This window comes from Macaca mulatta, chromosome 7 (assembly GCF_049350105.2).
Source record: "Macaca mulatta isolate MMU2019108-1 chromosome 7, T2T-MMU8v2.0, whole genome shotgun sequence".
In the NCBI taxonomy this organism is placed as follows: domain Eukaryota; kingdom Metazoa; phylum Chordata; class Mammalia; order Primates; family Cercopithecidae; genus Macaca; species Macaca mulatta.
Window position 1 is genome coordinate 144,504,207 of NC_133412.1, and position 23,333 is coordinate 144,527,539.

At 39.9% G+C, this 23,333-nt stretch overlaps 1 protein-coding gene across 34 annotated transcripts in view; it reads left to right on the forward strand.

Moving 5' to 3' along the window:
* The window catches only part of SIPA1L1 (signal induced proliferation associated 1 like 1), a 409,230-nt gene that overhangs the window by 23,447 nt on the left and 362,450 nt on the right, over nucleotides 1-23,333 (forward strand). For 3 of the 34 annotated variants that reach the window (XM_077937700.1, XM_077937722.1, XM_077937727.1), the window contains exon 4: nucleotides 8,281-8,352. The exons of the other annotated variants lie outside the window; for them this stretch is intronic. The gene's annotated coding sequence lies outside the window, so the exon portion shown is untranslated. The remainder of the gene's footprint in view (nucleotides 1-8,280; nucleotides 8,353-23,333) is intronic. 34 annotated transcript variants of the gene reach the window in all.

Genomic DNA, 23,333 nt, shown 5'->3' on the forward strand with positions numbered 1-23,333 from the left:
ATTTAAATGTACCATCTTTGATTTTTTCCTCCTTGTATTATGAAAACGGTACATTAGACTTTGTGGAAAATTTGGAAAATACAGGACAGTATAAAGAAGAAAAACGTCATCCGTCATTCTGCCACCCACCCAAGAATAACCACTGTTACTACTTTCATGTTTCCTGTGTTTAAAAAATGGCTTCTAAAAACAAGCAAAACAGAGCTCTGTCCAGTAAAAGGCTTTAAAGTGAAGTTTGATGAGGAAAAGGAAAAAAGACACCCAGAAATGTTTCTGCTGTTGCGGGGGGACCATGATGTGGAAGCAGCATCTTGGGGAAGGGATGTCTGGGAGTTCTCAGGAAGAAAGTATCAGGGAACAAAACCAAGAACAGTGTTTCCCTTAGATTTCTTTGTGAATAATTACCAAGTTACAAGTGTGTTGTGTTCTAAAACTTGATAAAGTGGTAATTGGCATTCCAGATGCTTTTCTCAAATACTGATCTATGCTAGATGAGTACATGGAGTCTTCCCTCTAGGACAGAATATGCGAGATGATTTTCAGATTGCAGTGTCCACTACGTGTCTATGGTTTAAGGTTGGGAGAATGTGTAACAGGAGAAGCAAGAAAAAAACCATTTTTTTAAAGAGTCTCTTAGGTACTAGCACTTTTTTTGAAGTCAGTGTTTCATTTAATGTTCATAGCAAACATTTGAAGGAAGCATTTTCCTCATTTTTGTAGTTTAGATTTAGAAAATGGATTTAATTGCTTGTTTATGGTCATAGTGTTTCATATTAAGTGGTGGGGCACATACAGGCTTTGGAACCAGAGACCTGGGTTCCTCCCTACCACAGTGATCTCAGACAATTCCTCAACCTCTTTCTTAATTTTTAAAAGGAAAAGATGATGATGCTTAATTAACTCAAGGTTATTATAAAGATGAAATGAGACAATGTATATAACACCCTTACCACAGTTTAGATTTAGGATCAATGAGTGAGAGCTTTTAGGATGTCACTTGTAAGGCAGCAGGCCCAGTGCCTGACATGTAGTAGATGTCCAATAGATGTTGGACCCAGTGCTTCTTACAAGCCCTCCCACCTTTTCAGGTTTTTAAAAATTTCTGTCTGTGCTTTTGTCTGTCAGTCTGTCTATCTATCTATCGAGAGATAGGGTGTCATTCTGTTGCCCAGGCTGGAATACTGGGGCGTAATCTTGGCTCACTGCAACTGCTGCCTCCTGGGCTGAAGTGATCCTCCCACTTCAGCTTCCTGAGTAGCTGGGACCATAGGTGTGCACCACCATGCCCAGCTAATTTTTTGTATTTTTTGGTAGACACGGGGTTTTGCCACGTTACACAGGCTGGTCTCCAACTGCTGAGCTCAAGCGATTCACCAGCTTCAGTCTCCGAAACTGCTAGGAGGTGGCGTGAGCCACAGTGTCTGGCTTGCCAACTTTTCAATGTTTTCTAGTGTCTTTCTCTTGGATTTTGAAGGACCTTAATGGAAAGATGTATTTCATTTGAATTATCATGGTGGATTCTTGGATTTATAAAATAAATGTCATCTGCACTGCACAGGAAAATTCCATCTTATCAGTAGTTTTCTTTGAAAGGTCATCCTGCACATTTTCCCCTACGTGTCAGTGGGGAAGGCTAGGGGTAGGAAAGCTGAGAGCTCAGGTGGGAATGGGAGAGAAGGAGAGCAGGAGGAGTCAATTTGGGTATTTTCCTGGCATAGTTTGCCACCTGCCCACCTTAATAAGGACTGTACTATGGCCATGAGTGACTGGGATTGTAACTGAGCAGAGGTTAAGAGGGCACTATGTGGGAGACAGGTACTATGTGGAAGAGGTTTGGTTCTCCGTGCATACTTACGCTCTTTCATGCACTTACTCAGTCATCAGACAGTTGCTGATGCTTTCCTACATGCAGTGCACTGTGCCAGTCCTTTGGGATTCAAAGGATGTCCTCGCCTCTGTAGGATTAAGCCAAGTTGACAGACAAGTAACAGAAAATTACAGCTCAGTTTTAAGTGCCAGGTTAGAGGGAAGCTAGGGGAGCTTTGCCAAAGTATATTAAAATTATTTTTCTGTATTTGTTTCATTAGACCTTGAAGGCGAGAACTATGTCTTTGCAACTCGATTTTTCCCAGAGCTTACTCTTTTTGTTTTTCTGAGTCGGAGTCTTGCTCTGTCGCCCAGGCTGGAGTGCAGTGGCGCAGTCTTGGCTCACTACAAGCTCCGCCTCCCGGGTTCACGCCACTCTCCTGCCTCAGCCTCCCGAGTAGCTGGGACTACAGGCGCCTGCCATCAAGCCTGGCTAATTCTTTTGTATTTTTAGTAGAGACGGGATTTCACTGTGTTAGTGAGGGTGGTCTTGATCTCCTGACCTTGTGATCCGCCTGCCTCGGCCTCCCAAAGTGCTGGGATTACAGGCGTGAGCCACTGTGCCTGGCCCCCAGAGCTTACTCTTATATGCATCCCTGAATAAATTTGTATAATTCATTATTTATTTATTTTTTTTTTGAGATGGAGTCTCTCTTGCCAGGCTGGAGTGCAGTGGCGCGATCTTGGCTCATTGCAGCCTCCACCTCCTGGGTTCAGCCAATTCTTCTGCCTCAGCAGAGGCAGGTGTGAGCCACTGCACCCAGCCAAATTTGTGTAATTTTTAACCTGACACAGAGACAAGGTAGTTTATAAATGGTGTGTTTAAACTATATGTGTAGAAATCTCAACCCTGTAACTGGAGACATCTGATAAGTCTTAGACTTACTGATAATTTCATTTTTGGAAGGTAGAGGTGGAAAATTGACTAGCTAATTCATGCTGAGAACTTTGGGTGAAACTGGCTATTTTGTTTTGGGGTTTTGTCCTGATGGAAGTTGTGCAAGAGGGTCTTATGGCCTAGATTTTTAGAAAGGTATCTCATGAAGCTCAGAGCAAAGATGGTATTACCTCCAAGGCCAGCAGAACTGTAGAAAAGAGTATGGTTTCATGGAGATGTGTGGGGAGTGCCAAGAAACAAAAATTGTGATTGTGTGATTGCAAGTCATGCTGGTAAGCAAAAGTGGGGATGGCTTCTAAAGAAGTCAGCAAACTGTTCAGGGTCATTGGAAAAGAAGCCAGATTTTAAAAAAGGTTATTGAGATGTAATTCACACTTTATACAGTTAGCCCATTTAAAGTGTACAATTTAGTGGCTTTTGATGTATTCACAGCTGTGTGTAACCATCACCACAATTTTAGAACATTTTCATCACCTCAAAAATAAATTTCATGCACTTTAGTTATAATCCTTCTGCCCATCTTTCTATCTCCCCAGCCCTAAGCAACCACTAATCTACTTTCTGTCTCTATTGATTTGCCTATTCTGGATGTTTCATGTACATTTAAGCAATATGTAGTCTTTTTTTTAAATTTATTTTTTATTTTATTTTATTTTATTTTATTTTATTTTATTTTATTTTTTTGAGACAGTCTTGTTCTGTTGCCCAGGCTGGAGTGCAGTGGTGTGATCTCAGCTCATTGCAACCTTTGCCTTCCAGGTTCAGGCGATTCTCCTGCCTCAGCCTCTCGAGTAGCTAGGATTACAGGCACATGCCGCGAGGCCTGGCTAATTTTTTTTTTTTTTTTTGTATTTTTAGTAGAGATGGGGTATCACCGTGTTGGCCAGGCTGGTCTTGAACTCCTGACCTCAAGTGATCCACCTGCCTTGGCCTTCCAAAGTGCTGGGATTATAGGTGTGAGCCACCGTGCCCAGTCAAAATGTAGTATTTTGTGACTGGCTTCTAATAATGTTTTCAAGGTTTGTACATGTTGTGGCATGTATCATACTTTATTTCTTTGTATTGTCAAGTAGTATTCTATTCTATGGATATATAACATTTTGTTTTTTTCTATTCGTCAGTTGATGGACACTTGGGTTTTTCTGCTTTTTGGCTATTAAGAATAATGCTGCTTTTCAAGTGTAAGTTTTAATGTGCACATATGTTTCCATTTTTTCTTGGATATATACCTAGGAGTTGAATTGTCGACTTACATAGTAACTCTATGCTTAGTAACTCTAAACAATTCAGCCTTTTGAGGAACTGCCGGACTGTTTTCCAAAGTGGCTGTACCATTTTACATTTCCATGAGCAGTGTATAAAGGTCTCAGTTTCTCCACGTCTTTCCAGCACTTGTTACCGTATGGCTTTTTTTTTTCTTTTTTTTTTTTCTGTCATAATAGGTGTGAATGACTTTTATTTCCTTAATGACTAATGATGCTGAGCATCTTTTTATGTGCTTGCTGGCCATTTGTAGATCTTTGGAGAAATGTCTGTTTACATTTTTTGCCCATTTTCAAGTTAAGGTTTTTGTCTTTTTTTGTTGAGTTGTAAGTATTCTTTATGTATTTTAGATACAGATCTTTTATTAGATTTGCAAAATGTTTCTCTCACTCTGTGGGTTGTCTTTCTATTCAGGAGGCCAGACTTTAAGTGGAATACAAAAGAGAAAAGGGCACATAGTAAGCATGAAAACGGAAGAATAGACTGAACTGCTACAAATATTTTAGACAGATTATACCTACGGTGATCTGTGGCTTGCAGGAAAAAAATTTAAAATTACCACAGTGATTTAAAAAAATTTTTGGAAGTGTAATCCACATCAAGTACGCAAACTATAAAGGTACAGCTTGATAAATGATTGGAAAATGCATACACACATGTAACCACCATGCAGGGTCAACACAGAGACTATTACCAAACCACCCAAAAGCCACCTTCTGCACCTTTGCAATCATTAGCCCTCCTGCACCCCAAAGATAACAGCTCTTTTGACTTCTGTCACCACTGATTAGTTTTTATATATTTTTTGAAATTTGTAGAAATGGGATTATACAGCGTGTTTTCTTTTGTGCCTGGTTTATTTTGCCTAACATGTAAAATTTATCCATGTATTTCCTGTAGTTGATTTTCTTTAGTTGATAGTTTTCCAGTGTATCAATATCCAACTCTTTATACTGTCTTCTCTTGATGGACATTTGAGTTTCAGTTTTCAGCTGCTGGTCATTAGGCCCTTTCTTGCATGCATGTTGAGGTGCACATGGGGCATGCCTTCCCATGAGATGTATGTCTAAGAGTGGACTTGCTGTGTCATAAAGTGTGTTTGTGTTCCGCTTTGGTAAGGTGTATGCAAATTAGTTTTTAAGCTTTAAAACAAAATGAGAACTAAAAAGAGGCTAAACCCACTGTTTAATTTTAACAAAAGGGATTTCAGAGTAATTCCCTCCTTCTTCTTAGTATCTTTTATGGTAGGAAAGTATTTTTCAGACAGAGAAGTATAGAATATGAAAGATGAGAGTAAAGCAAACAAGTTCTTACCCACTTAAAATAAATAAGAATCTCCAGGCTGAAACGGATTCTTCCCCAGGATACTGAAAACTCTACCATTAATTTGAGGAACCCCAGTTGGGAAACTTCGAGAACTGATAAGGTTAGAGAAGCTCTTATAGGGGCAAAAACATGATACGTTTTCCTCACCCATCACAAGGGTTGTGGTCAACACTCCTATTAGCAAAAGACAGGTTAGCAGGAAAGAAAGCATCACAGATTTATTTAACAAAGTTATATATGACATGAGAGCTTTCAAAAATGAAGACCCAAAGACTCAGGGAAAACTGTTTCTATGCTTAGATTTGATGGAGAATCATGGCCATGTAGTAAGGTGATTGCACAAAAAGGGAATGATCTAATGGTAATAAACTGAGAGGGGAACCCAGCAAGGCCTGTCCGGATTCTTCTCAGCCGCTCTGTGTTGAACATTACTTTTCCATTGGGTGTGGGGCAGAACCCTTCTGGAATAAGGGTCTTATGATTTATTTTCAGGTAAGATGGATCAGAGAATTCCTTTATGACCATGCTTCACATAGAAGGCGGGGGAAGTGACCTTGTTTCTGGGGCCCCTGCAGTTTCCTTCAGTTCGGAATCCTTTGGGTTAATGTATTCTGAGCCTTGACACTCCTGAAATCTGAGGGTTTATGTCAGTGTTTTCGTTTTTTTTTCCCTAAAGAAAGGAAAATAGGTTTTTTTCCTAAAGAAAGGAAAATAGAAGAAGTTTCATACGACTTTCTGGCAGAATTTTAGTATAGGTTTAAACAGGTGATTTGATAGCACGAGAGAAAAAGGTAGTGGTTACCAGGAGCCAGGATGGTTTCAGTATTATAAAAAACATTCACTGGGCTTCTAATTCCTGTGGGTTCCTGGTACTCCTGCTGCCAGGGGAACAAAGGTGAATGTCACGTTCTAAATTTAGGAGGTCAACTTGTAGCCTGTATCCTTAGTGCATTTCCTTGCACATATTTTTTGATGGCCCAAGAGTAGGGGAAGCAGACGCATTAATAAGTAATCCCCAAATATAGGCAGAGTGCCTAGGAGGCTGGTTAAGGAGTGCTCTTGTGACACTCGGGAGAATGTGGAGAATAGGACATCTTTTGAAGAGGTGATACTGCTTCTAACATCCGAAGAGACTAAGGGAAAATAGAGTAGGGTGGGGAGGGCAGGCAGGTGCTGAGGCTTGGTTATAAGAGCGTTTCTGCTAGATGGAGTAAAGTGATTGTGAAAAAACTTTTTAGAAGTGGGAGGTCTCGACCTCCTACTCGTGATCACACCTCGTGATCTACCTGCCTCGGGCTCCTGAAGTGCTGGGATTATAGGCGTGAGCCACTGCGCCCGGTTAATATGGTGAAACCCTGTCTCTACTACACATACACACATACACACACTAGCTGGGCATGATGGCATGTGCCTGTAATCCCAGCTACTTGGGTGGCTGAGGCAGGAGAATTGCTTGAATCCCAGACACGGAGGTTGCAGTGAGCCGAGATTGCACCACTGCACTCCAGCCTAGGTGACAGAGCAAGACTCTTTCTCAAGACAAAACAAAAAGAAGTGGGAGGTATTGCCACTGATTGGCCTTGCAGTTAGGTTTTGCCTATTATGCTAAGGACTTGGGGCTTTTATAGGCCTAGGAGAGCCCTGGAAAGATTTTAAATATCCAGGGAGCAGAATGATCAGGTATGCATTGAAAAGGTTTGCTCATAATATAGAAAATGTACTGATCTGGTTCCAGCCACATAGGAAACTCTTACAAGAGTGAAGTTAGGGATTGCAGTGGTCCTAAGTCCCCCAGAGGGACTTAGGAGAGACTAAAATAAGTCATTCTGTGCTAATATTGTTTTCTTTTAAAAATAGATTCTGAAAAGTTTAAATAGGTTATTAATTAAGGGAATGCTGTCTTTTGATTTCGACAGAATAGTTTAACAAAAGGCTGTCCTTATGAACAAGATGGGAAAATGTGATATGGGGATTAGGTGGATTTGTAGCTTGTTGAATAGTAGATTCGATGGATCTGCACAAGCTAGGAGAGAACCTGTGCTGTTGCACTCTGTATTTGATTTCTGTGGGTTACAACTTTGATCTTTGAAATAGTTTTACTGTTAACAAATTCACATGTGAAGTAAAATTAGAATGGTAAGGTAGTAGTTGATAAACTACTTTCAAAGTTTAAAATACTCCTTTATAGAATTTCAAAGAGGTGAAATTGGTTGTAGGGGTTGTGGGAGCAGAAATGCTACTCTTTAGGTTGAAAGTACAGTATAATTACATAACAGATAAATAGTGTATCTGTGATACTAAAATTTCATTGGAGAGGGTGATTAAGAAAAAAATGCCTAAAAAGTCTCTTTAGAGGTGCAGTGATGGAAAAAGTTGAGAACTGCAATTTTAAAAGAAAGCTGTTGAAATGACTAGCTAAAACTTAGAATAGATGGAGGTAGTTTAAAATTTCTACATTTAGGACTCGACACTAAAGGTACCATGATAGGTTGGGAATATTTCATGATTTTTATGTGAAGGAAAAAAATGGAATTAAATCCCTTTGTTACTTTTATTTGCTTCTAAACTCAGTATGAGTCAGTAGGGTGGATATGCCCGAGAGAAAGGTTAATGCAGCCTTAGCTTTCATTTATAAAGTTAGGTGTGAAGAGAATTCAGAGTGTAAGAGTTTCCTATATGGTTTCCTAATATGGTTTATTATACCATAAGCTGATCAGAATCTGATCTGGAACTTGGAAGATGAGAAGTCTTAAAACCATGTTGAGAAGCATTATTCAGACAGAACAACAACCAACTTGCTGTTTAACAAGACAACTGTAAGAATTTATAGCTTGAATCCATAAACATAATTAAACTTAATTAAATTGGGCAATGCTGTATAATTAATAAATTAATTAAATCTATATTGAGTGCCTACTATCTTCCAGGTGTTATTCCAGCTACTGGGGACTCTGTACTCAGCCAACTGGAGTCAATATCTGTGTTCATGGAACTCACAGGTTAGTGGATGGAGCCAGACAGTAAACAACATAAGTTTGTAAAGTATGTCTAGTATGTAAGATAGTGTACTAGGTATTAACAAGCGTGCCAGAGGAAAAATAAGTAGGAAAGGAGTATGATAAATAATGGGACTGGTGGAAATATTAGGTGGCCAGAGACGGCCTCATTGAAAAGGTGATTTTTTTTTTTTTTAAAACAAACTTGATATTGTAGTGTAACAAACATACAGGAAAGCGCAGAAAGCACAAATGTACCATGGGATGAATTTACTGTCTTCTTGTTTTTGAGACAGTCTCACTCTGTTACCCAGGTTGGAATGCAATGTTGTGATCATGGCCTACTGCAGCCTCCCTGGGCTCAGGTGATCCTCCTACCTCAGCCTCCTGAGTAGCTGGGAGGGTTGAATTTCTACAAAGTGAATACACTTGTGTAATCAGCACTCAAATTAAGAAACAGAATTTTAGCTGCCCCTTAAGAGGCCTGGTTATCTCTTCTCCCAGTTGAAGCCTTGCCTCCTGAGGACTCACACCGTAGGTTACTGTTGCTGGTTTGTGAGCTTTATATTAATGTCATAATGCATAATACATTCTTTTGTTTCTGGCTTCTTCTACTCAACATTGATTTGGTGAGATCCAATCTATGCTCTTACAAGTATTTGTAGTTTATTCATTTTTGTTGCTGTAGAGTATTAAATTGTATCATGATATCACAGTTTACTGTCTTCTATCTCTAGCTAATGAGTAGTTCTGCAGCAAACATGCTTGTATATTTCTTTTTAGTGATGCCATCTATAGGGGATATAATTAGAAGTGGAATTGCCAGGTAATAGGATATGTGTGTATTCACTTTGGTAGATACTGATAAAGTTTTCCAAAGTGATTATATCGATTTGTATACCTATTAATGGCATGTGAGAGTTCCACAGACATGTCAAGATTTGGCATCTCCTGCCATTTAACTTTAGCTTTTCTGGTAGTTGTGTAGAGATGTTCCAATGTGGAGGACTAATGCATTTAAGCACCTTTTCATATTTATTGACCATTTTGAACCACTTTTTGTTGCGATAGAAATGTTCCATATTTTCACTGTGTTGTGGTTAAATGACCATATACATTTGTGAAAACCCACAGAAAACCTGTACACTAAAAAGAGTGAATTTCACCATATGCAAATTATGTCAGTAAATGACTAAATACCACGTTCCTTATTGATTTATAGGAGTTTAAAAAATGTGTTCTGGATAAGTTCTCCATTGTATACGTGCATTGCACATCTGTTCTTCCGCTCGCTGGCTTGCCTTTTCAACTCTCTTAATGGTGTTTTGTTTTAAGAAATTTTAGTTTATCTCAAGGTCACAAAGATAAGGATGAATTTCGAGTAACCACCTGAAGAAGTAAGGTCACTAATCATACAGGTGTCTGACCTGGGGGGAACATTTTAGACCAAAGAGGCAGCAGGTGTGAAGAACACAAGGCCAGGTGCCTAGAAGGACATGACTAGTAATGGAGGAGCGGAGATGAGCTGAGAGAGGCATTGAGACAGCAGGTGGGGCTTGCTGAAGAATTTCCTCTCACTGGGATGGGACTCCTGAAGGGTTTTAAGCAGAGCATTGACATGGACCTACCTAGGTTTTAACAGAGTCGCTAGGCTGCTCTGTTGAAAGTAGCCTGCTGGGAATGGGACTGAAGTAGGGAGCCAGTTAAGAGGCAGTGGCAGTGGTCTGAGGGAGTGGTTATGGTGACTTAGACCTGGTAGTGGCAATAAATGGGGTAGTTGACTGTTGGTAGGTTTTCAGTGTGAAGCTGAAGGATATGCTCATGGTCTGGAACTGGGATGTTGAAGAAAGAAGAATGGCACTAGGTCTTATTTTAGTGTTTATTTTTAGTTTTTGCCTGAGCAACTGGAAAGAGGGGAATTGGGAAGTTGGAGACGGGGAGAAGGTGCAGAAGATCTGGAACAGTGCCAGCCATCTGCTTGTATTTTACAGATGTAATCTTAATTTTTTTCAGCATTTTATTAAGAAAGGCCATTCAAATACCAAAAGAATAGGAAAGACACAATTTCAAAATAAAGATCAACCATTTAAATTGGATAAATTTAGCCTTATGAAATACTCAAACAGTTTTTTTTTCCATTTCTCTGAGGACCTACAGATGCAGGTATTGTTTTGCAAACCAGCTTTGGGAATCACTGATTTGTGGTATTATGTATGTATCCTTTGATCTTGATACTATTAACACATGAGCATCATAGCCTTAATCTTGGAATAAGATTGAGATTAGAGTCTAGACATGATAAACAAAAAATTAAAGTAGGCCATGTATCATTTCTGGCCTAGAGATACTTCATTTCTTTTTTTTTGTTTTTGAGGTGGAGTCACGCTCTGTTGCCCAGGCTGGAGTGCAGTGGCTCTATCTTGGCTCACTGGAATCTCTGCCTCCCAGGTTCAAGTGATTTTCCCACCTCAGCCTCCTGAGTTGCTGGGATTACAGGCGCCCATCACCACACCTGGCTAATTTTTGTATTTTTGTAGAGAGGGGGTTTCACCATGTTGGCCAGGCTTGTCTCGAATTCCTAACCTCAAGCAATCCGCCCGCCTTGGCCTCCCAAAGTACTGGGATTACAGGCGTGAGCCACTGTGCCTGGCCTGATACTTCATTTCTTAAAAAAAAAAAAAAAAAAAAAAAGGTGTGTTTGCCAGGTGCAACCAGAGGACACACATGGTACATGGGTAGTCATAGTAAAGCTTGAGAGTCATCGTAGTAACTTCTTTGCAGACATTTTCTATGAAATTTTAAAATTTTGTTTTGAAGTAGCCAAGCTGTAAGTTTTCCTAAGCAAATTGATTTGCTTTGTTCTTAGGGAAAAATATAGTTTATGTTTTAACTTTTGCATATTCTTTTTCTCCCCACCATCAGTGCTACAGCTAAGTACACTATAAACTGTTTGATAAAAGCCATTCAGGGAGCAGAAGGCAGGGTGAGGTACTGCCATGACAAAGGGAGAGCTTGCTGAGTGCCTGGAGAACCAAGGCCCAGGGGGCACTAACATTAGTGAGACTTGTCTTGAATCACTGTGTGGAGACGATGCATACTTGTGCTTTGGCAGAGCGTTGAGATGCACTGGATGATTATCGGTGTCATTAAGGGCCTTCAGAAGTGTGTAAGCGATCTTTATAAAGTTTTGCCTTTGAGTATCACCTGAAAAGTACCTGTGTAGTTTGGCAGTATTAGTCAAAGATACTAAATGTCCTTTGTAAGATTCTGTTGCCACTTTAAGGACCAGTATTATTAATCGCTGATTACTTTTTCCATCTTTGCCAAGTAATTGTGTAGGACTTAATCTTTATACCAAGAAGAGAATTTTAACATGCATAATCACTTCTCAGGGCTTCCAGTCTGCTTTTAGTATTAGGTAATAGTGTCTTTTAGTTGCCTGATGTGTCTGTGGTTTTAACATGATTATCTTACCCTGAGGGATGGAGAAAATCAGTGAAAAGTTCACTGCTGCTTTGTGAATTAAGTTATGCCTTGGCACGAAGTACTGATCATTTCGGCATTCAAATACAGCCTTAGATCACCTTGCCTGCAGTTGGGGAATGTTCTGAAAGTGCTACCTAACACTGCAGGATTCTCCATAAACTTGAGCTGGTATAGAAAGTGATGTTTATTGTATCCTCTTCTCGAATACCTTGCCAAGTTACTGTCATCAGACTCTTTATTGATAGAAAATTAGTTAGGCAAAAACCATTTTCTTCTCCTTGCATGACAGAGGTGATGAAATTTATGAGAAAGTACATATAAGGGAAGGTTCGAAGTGTTGATTGTGAATATAAGCCCTGGCTTGAAACAAAGAATTCTTGGCTTATATGGTGGAATGTTCTGTGTGTTGTTTTCTTTTCAATCTCAGCTCTTGTATGTGGAAATAATGAAATGAATATTTGCTATGCGTGTTGGTTGGGGTTTTTTGTTACAGATAATAAGAGTTATTCTACTGGTATAAGTAGCAACTGATTTATTAAGGGTGATAGCTAGTTTAGCACATTGGGCAGGCTGACAAAAGAGACTGTACTCTGAGTTTCTGGGAATGGTTGCCAGTTCTGCACTGTGGAACAGGCCTGCTGAGGAGCTGCTGCTCCTGATAAAGTCAGGGTGCTGCAAACCAGGAAGCCAAGCAAGACTTGCCCCCCTTCTTCCACTTTCCCTATGTAACTCCGTTCTGAAGGAGCCCTGTGTGGTATGTCTGGTTAGTGGAACCTAATTAACATGTCTGCTTGTATACCCCCAATTTGCTTATTTGCTTTCTTTTTTAAAATTCTACATTGGGAAGGTGAGGTTTACATAGTAAGGAAGTAGTGAAAACGTAACAAAGATGATTTGGGGCTCCATGAATAACAGATACTCATTACAGTACCAATTTAAAATAATATAATGTTAATTATAATTATAAGCAGTATAATAGTTAATAACATAAGATTTTAAGTGAAACTTTTAAGGAAACCTACAATTTAAAAACATACTTTTTGGGCCAGGCACGGTGGCTCATGCCTATGATCCCAGCACTTTGGGAGGCTGTGGCAGGAGGATTACTTAAGGCCAGGAGCTCAAGACCAGCCTGGGAAACATAGCAAGACCTTGTCTCTACAAAAAAACAAAAATAAAAGTAAAGTAGCACACCTGTTGTCCTAGCTACTAGGGCGGCTGAGGCAGGAGGATCGCTTGAGCCCAGGAGTTCAAGGCTGCACCGAGCTATGATGGTGCCACTGTACTCCAGCCTGGGCAATAGAGTGAGACTATGTCTCTACAAAATACAACAACAACAAAAAAGACTATTTCACTGAGGGGCTATATAAAGAATATTTAAAATTTCAGCAGTTTTGTGGTTGTGTTACTTTAAAATTCTATTTAAGCTAGCAGGGGTATGTTGATAGGAAAGCCAAACACAAGAGAAATACCAGGGTTTTTTTGTTTTTTTGTTTTTTTTAATACTTGGGGAATACCACTGCAAGTCAAGACCCTTGTGAATTTGTTTTTCTGATCAGAGAGAGAGAGTTGAGACTTTATGAATCAGTCAGTATAAATTCATTAGTTATTTGAAGAATACTGAAGAATGAAATTAATATGAATCTGATGGTGGGTTAGCAGAATTACAAAGCATGACATTATTATAAATTTAAAAAAATTTTATGTTTTAGAGACAGGGTCTTACTCTCGTCTCCTAGGGGGACGTGCAGTGGTGTGATCATAGCTCACAGCAGTCTCAAACTCCTATGCTCAAGCTTAGGTGATCCTCCCCCCTCAGCCTCCCAAGTAGCTGGGACTGTGTGTCACTGTGCCTGGCTGATATTATAATTTTTAATATATGGCTATTAATCTGAAGGTTTTTGGGTGTGTGTCTGTGAAAGAAAGCCCTAAAAGGGACTTCGAAATCACATGGTCCAACACCCTGATTTTTATAGTTGAGGAAACAAAAGCCCAGGGGGTGAAGTGATTTGCTCAAGACTATATAACTGGTTGGTGGTAAAGCTGCCTGATTTCATAGCCTATTCATTTCCTGCTAAACTCTAGGAAAGCACAGGTTTCTCCACACTGGGAAAAGCTCCTGGATTCCCCATACTGAGATTTGAGCCCTGATGCAGTAGTCAGGATGTCCTAGTGGAGTTATTGGTTGATAACACTGGTGCTCTTTTGTTTTTTTGAGACGGTCTCACTCTGTCACCCAGGCTGGAGTGCAGTGGCATGATCTCCGCTCACTGCAATCTCTGCTTCCTGGGCTCAAGCAATTCTCTAGCCTCAGCCTGCCAAGTAGTTGGTACTATGAGCCATCAATGCCCGACTAATTTTTTATTGTTGTTGTTGAGACACAGTTTTACTCTGTCACCCAGACTACAGTGCAGTGGTGCCATCTTGGCTCACTGCAACCTCCGCCTCCTGGGCACAAGCAATTCTCATGCCTCAGCCTCCAAGTAGCTGGGATTACAGGTATACACCACCATGCCCAGCTAATTTTTTTTGTATTATTAGTAGAGACGAGGTTTTGTTATGTTGGCCAGGTTGGTCTCGAACTCCTGACCTCAAGTGAGTGGTCCACCTTGGCCTCCCAAAGTACTGGGCCATGAGCCACTGTGCCTGGCCTCTATTTTTTGAATTTTTGTAGAAACGGGTTTTGCCATGTTGCCCAGGCTGGTCTTGAACTACTGAACTCAAAAGGTCTACCTGCCTTGACCTCCCAAAGTGCTGGGATTATAGGCATGAGCCACTGTGCCCGGTCAACACTGGTGCTCTTTTATGTTTCAAATGAATAGTGGGACATTTATTTTTGAATTTTGAGGATGAATCACAGAAGAATTGTGTTCAAAACAACAGTTGGGGTAAAAACACACCAAGCATACCTAATTGAAGTTGTAAGTTTCACTTGGTAAAATAAGCTGCAAAAACGAAGGGGGTTTGCACATAGCTAGCTCTCTTCTATTTTAGTCTTCTGGGTTGTTTGTAAATTTGCTCATATATATCTTTTGCTAAAGCATTTACCATTACGTGTATAGTCAGTACAAGTTAAAAATTACTAGGAAACTTCAGTCTGGCTCACTTCATCATCTCCTTCATGTCATTGCTCAGACACTGCCTTTGTAGTGACTCTTACCCTTACCCCATCCTGTTTAAGATTGCAGCCCACTTGCCCTCCCTTCATTCCTGAATCCCTTTTTCTTAGTAGCCTGTCCTTTTTCTTTACAATAGCACTGTATTAGTCAATTCTCACACTACTATAAATAAATACCTGAGACTGGGTAATTTATAAAGGAAGAGATTTAATTGGCTCACGATTCCACAGGCTGTACAGGAAGCATAATGGCTACTGGGGAGGCTTCAGGAAACTTTTAGTCATGGCAGAATGTGAAGGGGAAGCAGGCACGTCTTACATGGCTGGAGCAGGCGGAAGAGAGAGAGAGTGGGAAGGTGCTATACACTTTTAAATAAGCAGATCTCGTGAGAACTTGAGAACAGCACCAAAGGGATGGTGTTAAATCATTCATGAAGGATCTGCCCCTAAAATCTAGTCACCTTCCACCAAGCCCCACCTCTAACACTGGGAATTAAAATTGAACTTGAGATTTGGATGGGGACACAGATCTAAACCATATCAAGCACGTATCCCCTCTGACTTTATGGATATGGTTTGGTTGTGTGCCCACCCAAATCTCATCTTGAATTGAGGCTCCCATATTCCCCACGTATTGTGGGAGGGACCCAGTAGAAGGTAACTGAATCATGGGGGCAGGTTTTTCCTGTGCTGGTCTCATGATAGTGAATAAGTCTCACGAGATCTGATGGTTTTATAAAGGGCAGTTGCCCTGCACACGCTTTCTTGCCGGCCACCATGTAAGATGTCACTTTGCTCCTCCTTCACCTTCCACCATGTTTGTGTGGCCTCCCCAGCCATGGGGAACTGTGAATCCACTGAACCTCTTTTTCTTTATAAATTACCCCGTTTTGGATATGTCATTATTAGCAGCATGAGAACAGACTGATACACCTTATATGTACATCTCCTCCATATAATTTGTCTATTATGGTTTCTGTTTATGGTGTGTCATCTTCTTCAGTACAGCACATGAAGGCAGGGACTTTTGTCTGTTTATATATCCCCAGGACGATAAATTAAAAGTGCCTGCCACGTAGTAGATAATAAATGTGTTGAATGAATGAACTTGGCAAAAGCAGCTACTTTTTGAGATTCCTATTGGTAAAATGACAGATTCTCAATCCTACTGGTTGTTTTTTTAATTGACTCCATTGAGGATGGCAAAATCATCAGTGGTATATAAAGAAAGTAAGTGCGTGAGTTGTGTTGTATACAGTTTTCTGGAACCTCCTTGCTTGTTTGGCAAATAGGGAACTCGGATTCAGATGAAGAGTCATGAGATTATGCAGATATTATCAATGGAACTGGTTCTTTAGATATTAAAATCTAGAGTACTAAATGATAAAAATGCATACAGAGATTTTCAGATACAGACTTGTACATGTAGCTGGTTTTTAACATAAGTGGTTTAAAAGGTTTTCATTGTCACCATTGTGGCCAAAAATATTTCAGAGTATCTGGCTACTGCGGTGATGGAGGATGGATGAGGAAGGAAGTGAAGGCATCAGGATCTCCCATCTTGAGAGAGTTGGATGGTGCTTCGGGGTCATCTAGATGTGAAAGTACATTTCTACTAATCTAAACTTTTTACAAAATGCTGAAACATGAGACAAAGTGATACATTTAATGAAGATAAAGCTTATAATGTTCTAAAGGTTTCAGATAAGCTGATGGTAGTCTTCTATTGAGTTCTAGGGCATAAAGTAGTTTATAAATGGTTATTTCTATTGTTTAAAGATGTATTTGACTTTTAGAATTCAGTGACAATAAAGATGATAAATAATGTCTTAGGAAGATGTTAAGAAACCTAGAAAATACGATAGAAATCGGATATGCCAACTTTTTATATGAGCCTAAGTCCAACCCTTAAATGACTTGCCCAGTATCTATCACACAGCTAGTTAATGGCAGAATTGGGATGAATTTTTGTCACAGATTTTCACTGAAGTATCAATAGGAGAGGAATGTAGAAGCCTCTCTTTAGAGATAACCCAGGGAGCAATTATGACCTTGTTTTGAGGTCTGCATTTTGTCTTAAAAATTTCAAAAGTCACGCAGTTATTTCATCCTAGACGAAGTATTTATGTCTTTCTCTTTTTATGTGTGTAAGTATGTGCATTATTTTAGTCTTGCAAAAATGTGCTTACTTGAGGAAGTTGAGAAAATGAACACAATGACAGATCGTCGTTGATCATTGTCTTAGAAGAAGTGTTAGCAAATCACAGTTTTAAAGAAACTGAAATGAAGAAATGTATCTACTTGATCTGTTCTAAAATTACATTAGAGGAAATTAATGATAGTGCAGTGAAAATAACTTAGAAAATATTTTAAACCTCAACTTCAGAAGAAAGGATTGTTATTTATGCCATTTCCACATTCTTTGTAAGGGTAGTAAGACGTCATATTTTGTGTCTTTTTGCTAGATGTACTGGTTTTGGCAGCAGTTTTTGAAAAGAGAGATGATTTATATATATAGTTTATATATATATTTTTTCCTGACGATAAAATTATACTGGTATGGACAAAGACAGCAAACTTCCCTGTACCCTTCCCTCTTCACTAGAGATATGATAAAGGTTTTTACTTCTTAATCTTTTATGTAAATTGAGCTTTTGCAGCACATGGTTAAATGAGATTTATCATGCAACTGAGTTGTAACTCAATTTCAGTATGCTCCAAAATGTAGATTTCACGGAGCACTGCGCTGGCAGTCAGGAGGTTTTGACTTAATTTTATCGGCAAAATTAGAGTATTACAGTGGTAATGAAGTATTGGGTCTTTTTTGGCTCTACAAGCTTATGGTCTGTATTTGTTCATGATATGCTTAGTGCTTCCGTACAGATACTTTCTAAAATTCACATTTACAAATAGTGTGTGTGTATTTCACATTTCAGTGGCTCCTTGTAACAACAGTTCCCTTGAGATGACTATCTGAGAACCAGGGCCCCTTGCTTTATCCTTGTCAGCGGGTTTTCCTGTGTGACTACCAGATAAGTCATTATGTAAGAACTTGCTGTGCAGTCACTGGTGGCTCGTGAAGGGCCTTTTTCTACTATGCAGGGTGAACTGTATGAGACTTTTAGCAGTTTTTGAGAAAAAAACCTCCTGAGACCTGAGGATTTTTAAGTGGGCCTGGAATCTTTAGGAAGTGGACAGTAGCTACCCTTGAGCAGTTTGCCATGTGGGGTCCTTACATCACCATTGGAAGCAGCTGCCTGAATTTTTATTGTCTTGCACTAGCAGGTTTTCTAGTGCTTTAAGGATTTAAGATTTAGTTGGGCAGCACTGTATGCACAATTGTTTTACCATGCTAGTATCATGTACTAGTGGTCTTTTCTCACTGAAGGCATACTGTTGCGTGTGATATTTTCAGTTAAATGTGTCACACTAGCTAATTTAGTGGCTTTAGGTGGATATGCAGACATACCCTACAGAAATATTGGATTCATACTCCATTCTGGCAGTGTCACATATTTAGAAGTTCAAATGTGGTCTCTGTTGGCGGCCTGTCATGGCAAATGGTGAGCACCGTGTGGCTGGGGAAGAGATGCCACTGTGGTCGAGGTAATGGGCGGAGCCAGCATGTGTGTTGCCCCTGGAGCTTTGTACTTGACAGATGAGTTTGCTGTTTTTTTAGAAACTCAGCTCTACAGTCAGAGATAGCTTTAATGTCCTTGAATTATTTTGCGATTTAGCTCTTACTATTTTTCACATCTTTCGGATTTGAAGTTTTAAAAAATGGGCAGCTTGATCAAGTATGGTTGAGATAGAATAAGCCAAAGGTTCCTTGTGAAGACTTACTTTGAGGCTAGAGAAAGCCTTTATGCCTCTTTCATTCCACTAAGGTATGGCAGTGTTAAAGCAGATGGAAGGGGTTTGAGCTGAAGTTGTGTGAAAGCTTCACCAGCCAATTGGCTGACTCTAATAGTGAGACAGGAAGAACCACCCACGTTTTCCATTTTGGATTTGAATCACAGAAAACAGGTTTCCTGCAGAAACCATTTGGCTTTAACAAATTTACAGAAATTTCATCTTTGATCAAATTGATATTTTTATCTGCATTGTACATGTATCTCAAATTAATTATTTCCCCCTTTTCAATCTTTGCATGTATTTCAGATTATTTCCCCCTTTTCAAACTTTAGGTGACACTTCCAATTACAGTCTCCAGTAGTATTGACCGTAGTCTGATTTGCAAGATTTTTATGAAAAGTAGAATCAAAGGACTATACTTTCAGGTAAAGATCTAATTTCACTTTATCTTAATAATTCACAGATACTTTTGCAGGAGTCTGGAGTTTCTCGGGCTTCTGTAATAGAAGTATAGGTGAATTTTTTGAAAGGTGGCAGATTGAATTCTCCAGACAGATTTCCATCTGTTTGGTATTAACTGAGGTGTCAGTGGGGTTGGTTACTTAAGACAATTAGAGAAGCAATATATAATGGCAATTACACACACACAACACACGCGCACACACACACAGTCTCACTCATTTAAAATGGCTTATAAAGCTGTATTTACCTTTTTTGGGAAAGGGATCATCCTTTCTTCTAATACTTATCACCTTCATCCCATGATTGATTGATCAGTCTGTCATCAGTCAATCTGTTTTCTGTTTGCTTAAAGCTTAAAGACATGGATGGTTTTAAGAATAATTTCTCTACCTCTCTGTGGCATACCGAAGTACTATAATAGTTCTGGGGATGAGAAGATTGTAGAAGAAGATTTGTACTTGAAATAATTTGGAATTTACAGAGCTTGTATTTAGAAATGAGTTTTCCCCAGGAGGAAAGGGAACTATGCCAAACACAGAAACAACGTATTCACCCTCGCCTCCCATCCAGAAAACCACATTGCATAGAAAAAATTGTGCTGAGTTGAGATTGTCATAGTGTTTCTGGATACAAGTGAAAACATATTTTAGAGAAGTAACACATTGGCTTTTTAAGCAACTACCTAATTTGCCTAATTGATCATGAGGTGCTGAGTCACTTGTAAATTAGTTTTTGAGCCTCTTTAGGATGCTTAATTTTCAAGCTCAAAATGTGTAAAGGTCAATTTTAAATGATTGTCATCGTTTGAAGAGGGGCATTGGCAACTGAGTAAATAATCCACAAATCACTGGTTAGTAATGTGTTGTAGGATGACTCCTATAGCAGATTTAATTTCCCAACTATATTACCAGTTAACAGGAATTAGTTTGCAAAACTTGAATGCACCAGCAAAGTGTCAGCCCAGAAATGGGCTTGGGATTTATAACAAGGTATAGATGATGTGTGGACCTATTTTCTTTCTCATCCCGGAATCAGCCTTAATCAGATCCTGTAGTTACTTCTTTACTGGTTTCCCTCCATCAGTTCTTTCCTGTTTCCCTTGCTAGAACACTTCAGGGCCTCCTCCTTATCTACAGCAGTGGTTCTGAAACTCTTCTGGTCTCAGAAACCTTTTACGCTGTTAAAAATTATTAGGGACTCAGGAGAGTTTTTGTTTATGTCTGTTACATTCATGACTATTTACTGTATTAGAAGTATTAAAATGGAGAAAATGTAAAACCTAAGAATATACAAGCACACATGGCTTAGTTGCAGAATGATGGCATCATCACAGTCCTGTGGCTTCTGGCAAACACTGTACTCTTATGGGAGTGAAAAAGGAGAGTGACGTTATTTTTGAAAGTTAGATTTATCAAGGTTTAATTTATATTCAGGGAAATCTACTCCTTTTAATGTAAATACATATGGTTGTAAATATAGTACAGATATGAAACATTTCCATCTTTCCCAAATGTTCCTCTCCCCAACTCCTGCACCCTCTGACCTATTTTCTCTCCCCACCCATAGTCTGGCCATTTCATGACTGTTGTATAAATGGAATCATACAGTATGTAGCCTTTTGAATCTGGCTTCTTTCATTTAACATAAGACATTTGAGATTCAGTTGTGTTGTGTGTGTCACTAATTTATTTTTATTTTTATTGCTGAGTCCTGTCCCAGTATATGAATAGATCACAGTTTGTGCACTTACCAGTTAAAGGATATCTGGGTTGTTTCTAATTTTTGGTGATTATGTGTCTTGGTTTTATTATTAAAATCATTATGACCTTGCAGACTCCTCAGAGCTCTGAGACCTCTTGCCAAGAACCTCTGGCCTACAGCACATCATCTGCATATTCTAGCAGAACATCAATTTTTTTTTGAGACAGAGTCTCACTCTGTAGCCCAGGCTGGAGTGCAGTAGTGCGATCTTGGCTCACTGCAATCTCTGCCTCCTGGGCTCAAGCGATTCTTGTGCCTCAGCCTCCCCAGTAGCCAGGACTACGGGCGCATGCCACCACGCCTAGCTAATTTTTGTATTTTTAGTAGAGGACGGGTTTCACCCATGTTGGCCAGACTGGTCTCGAATTCCTGTCTTCAAGTGATCCACTTGCCCCTTCCCAAAGTGCTGGGATTATAGGCATGAGCCACCAAGCCATCCTCCCATCTCAGCCTCCTGAGTAGCTGAGACCACAGGCACATTACCATGCCTAGCTAATTCTTACAGGGTCTCACCATGTTGCACAGGCAGGTCTCGAACTCCTGGGCTCGAGCAATCCTCCTGCCTCAGCCTCCCAAAGTGCCCCAGCTCATCCCATTACAGGCGTGAGCCACCCTGCCGGGCCTAGAACATCTTGAATTACTTGCCTGCATATGCTGTGCCCCACTGTCAATAATGCCAAAATCTAGCTCAAGAGTCTCCTTTGCACAGCCTTTTCGAAGCCCTCTTTTCACTGTTTCCTATAGGCACTTTGAGACCCTGAAGTTTAGTCATGACTGCCTTTGTGTCATCTGTGTGCCTTTTCTCACTGCTCAGAAGTTGTTTGATGACATGGTAGTTTCTCAGCTTCTCTCTATCTCAGTGGAGCATACAAGTTTAGTACATGTTTGAATTAATAAATAATAATTCCTTTGCATTTCTAAGGCATTTTGTTGTTTATATATTATTGCATTCATCCTTCATTTCAACTATGTGAAGTATGTAGCACAAGTGGTTTTTAACATCTTTTATTTTTATCAGGCAAGTCTATTAAGTCTTTTTTTTTTTTTTTTTGAGGCAGAGTCTGGCTCTGTCGCCCAGGCTGTTATGCAGTGCTGAGATCTTGGCTCACTGCAACCTCTACCTCCCTGGCTCAAGCCGTCCTCCTACCTCGGCCTCCTGAGTAGCTGGGACTACAGTTGTGTGCCAACATGCCTGGTTAATTTTTTTTTTTTGTAGAAATGGTGTTTTGCCATCTCGCCCAGGCTAGTCTCGAACTCTTGAGCTCAAGCCATCCTCCTGCCTCTGCCTTCCAAAGTGCTGGGATTACAGGCATGAGCCACTGTGCCTGGCCAGGGCTACTAAGTCTTAAAGCTGTGGTTCTTGAATAACCTGGGGAGCTTTTAATAGAAGTCCTGATAGCCCAGACCAATTAAGTTCTTAATCTCTAGAGTTCAGACCTGGGTGTTAGTACTTTTTAAAAGCATCACTGTTGAATCTGTTGTGTAGCTACAGATAATTACTGGTGTGGAGTTTGACTTACCATGAAGTCTTAGTGGTGGTGTAGTCACGACTAGAATCCAGGTCTTTTGACTGCTGTTCTACTGCCTTTTCCTCTGCACTTTGAACTTTCGCAGGAACCAGAAGCACTGCAGAGAGAGAGAATGCCTTGGTATAGATGCCAGTGTTCTCAGTTTTTGGAGGTGCTGTAGCATAAACACTGAATTTAGAGTCAGGGGACCATGTTTCTGTTTTGGCTCTGCATTTACTGTTTTATTTTATTTATTTATTTTTTTGACATGGAGTCTTGCTCTGATGCCCAGGCTGGAGTGCAGTGGTGCGATCTAGGCTCACTGCAAACTCTGCCTCCCGGGTTCACGCCATCCTCCTGCCTCAGCCTCCTGAGTAGCTGGGACTACAGGCGCCCATCACCATGCCCCGCTAATTTGTTTTTGTATTTTTAGTAGAGACGGGGTTTCACCCTGTTAGCCAAGATGGTCTCGATCTCCTGACCTCATGATCCACCTGCCTCGGCCTCCCAAAGTGCTGGGATTACAGGCGTGTGTCTCTGCATTTATTAACTGTGGATTAATAACTACTTTCTGTTGAGTCTGTTATCTCTTTAAAAGTAAGGACACTACTATAATTTCTAAAGCTTATTGTGGGGATCAAGTTAAGTAATATGTTAAAGGATTTTTGTCAAGTATAAAGTGCTTTTTAAAACTTACTTTTACTCAGTTTTAAGCTAGTGCATTTATTGGCCTACTTTCCTTGGGATCTATAAGTTACAAAAGAAATATATAAATATGGTCTCACTGAATCTAA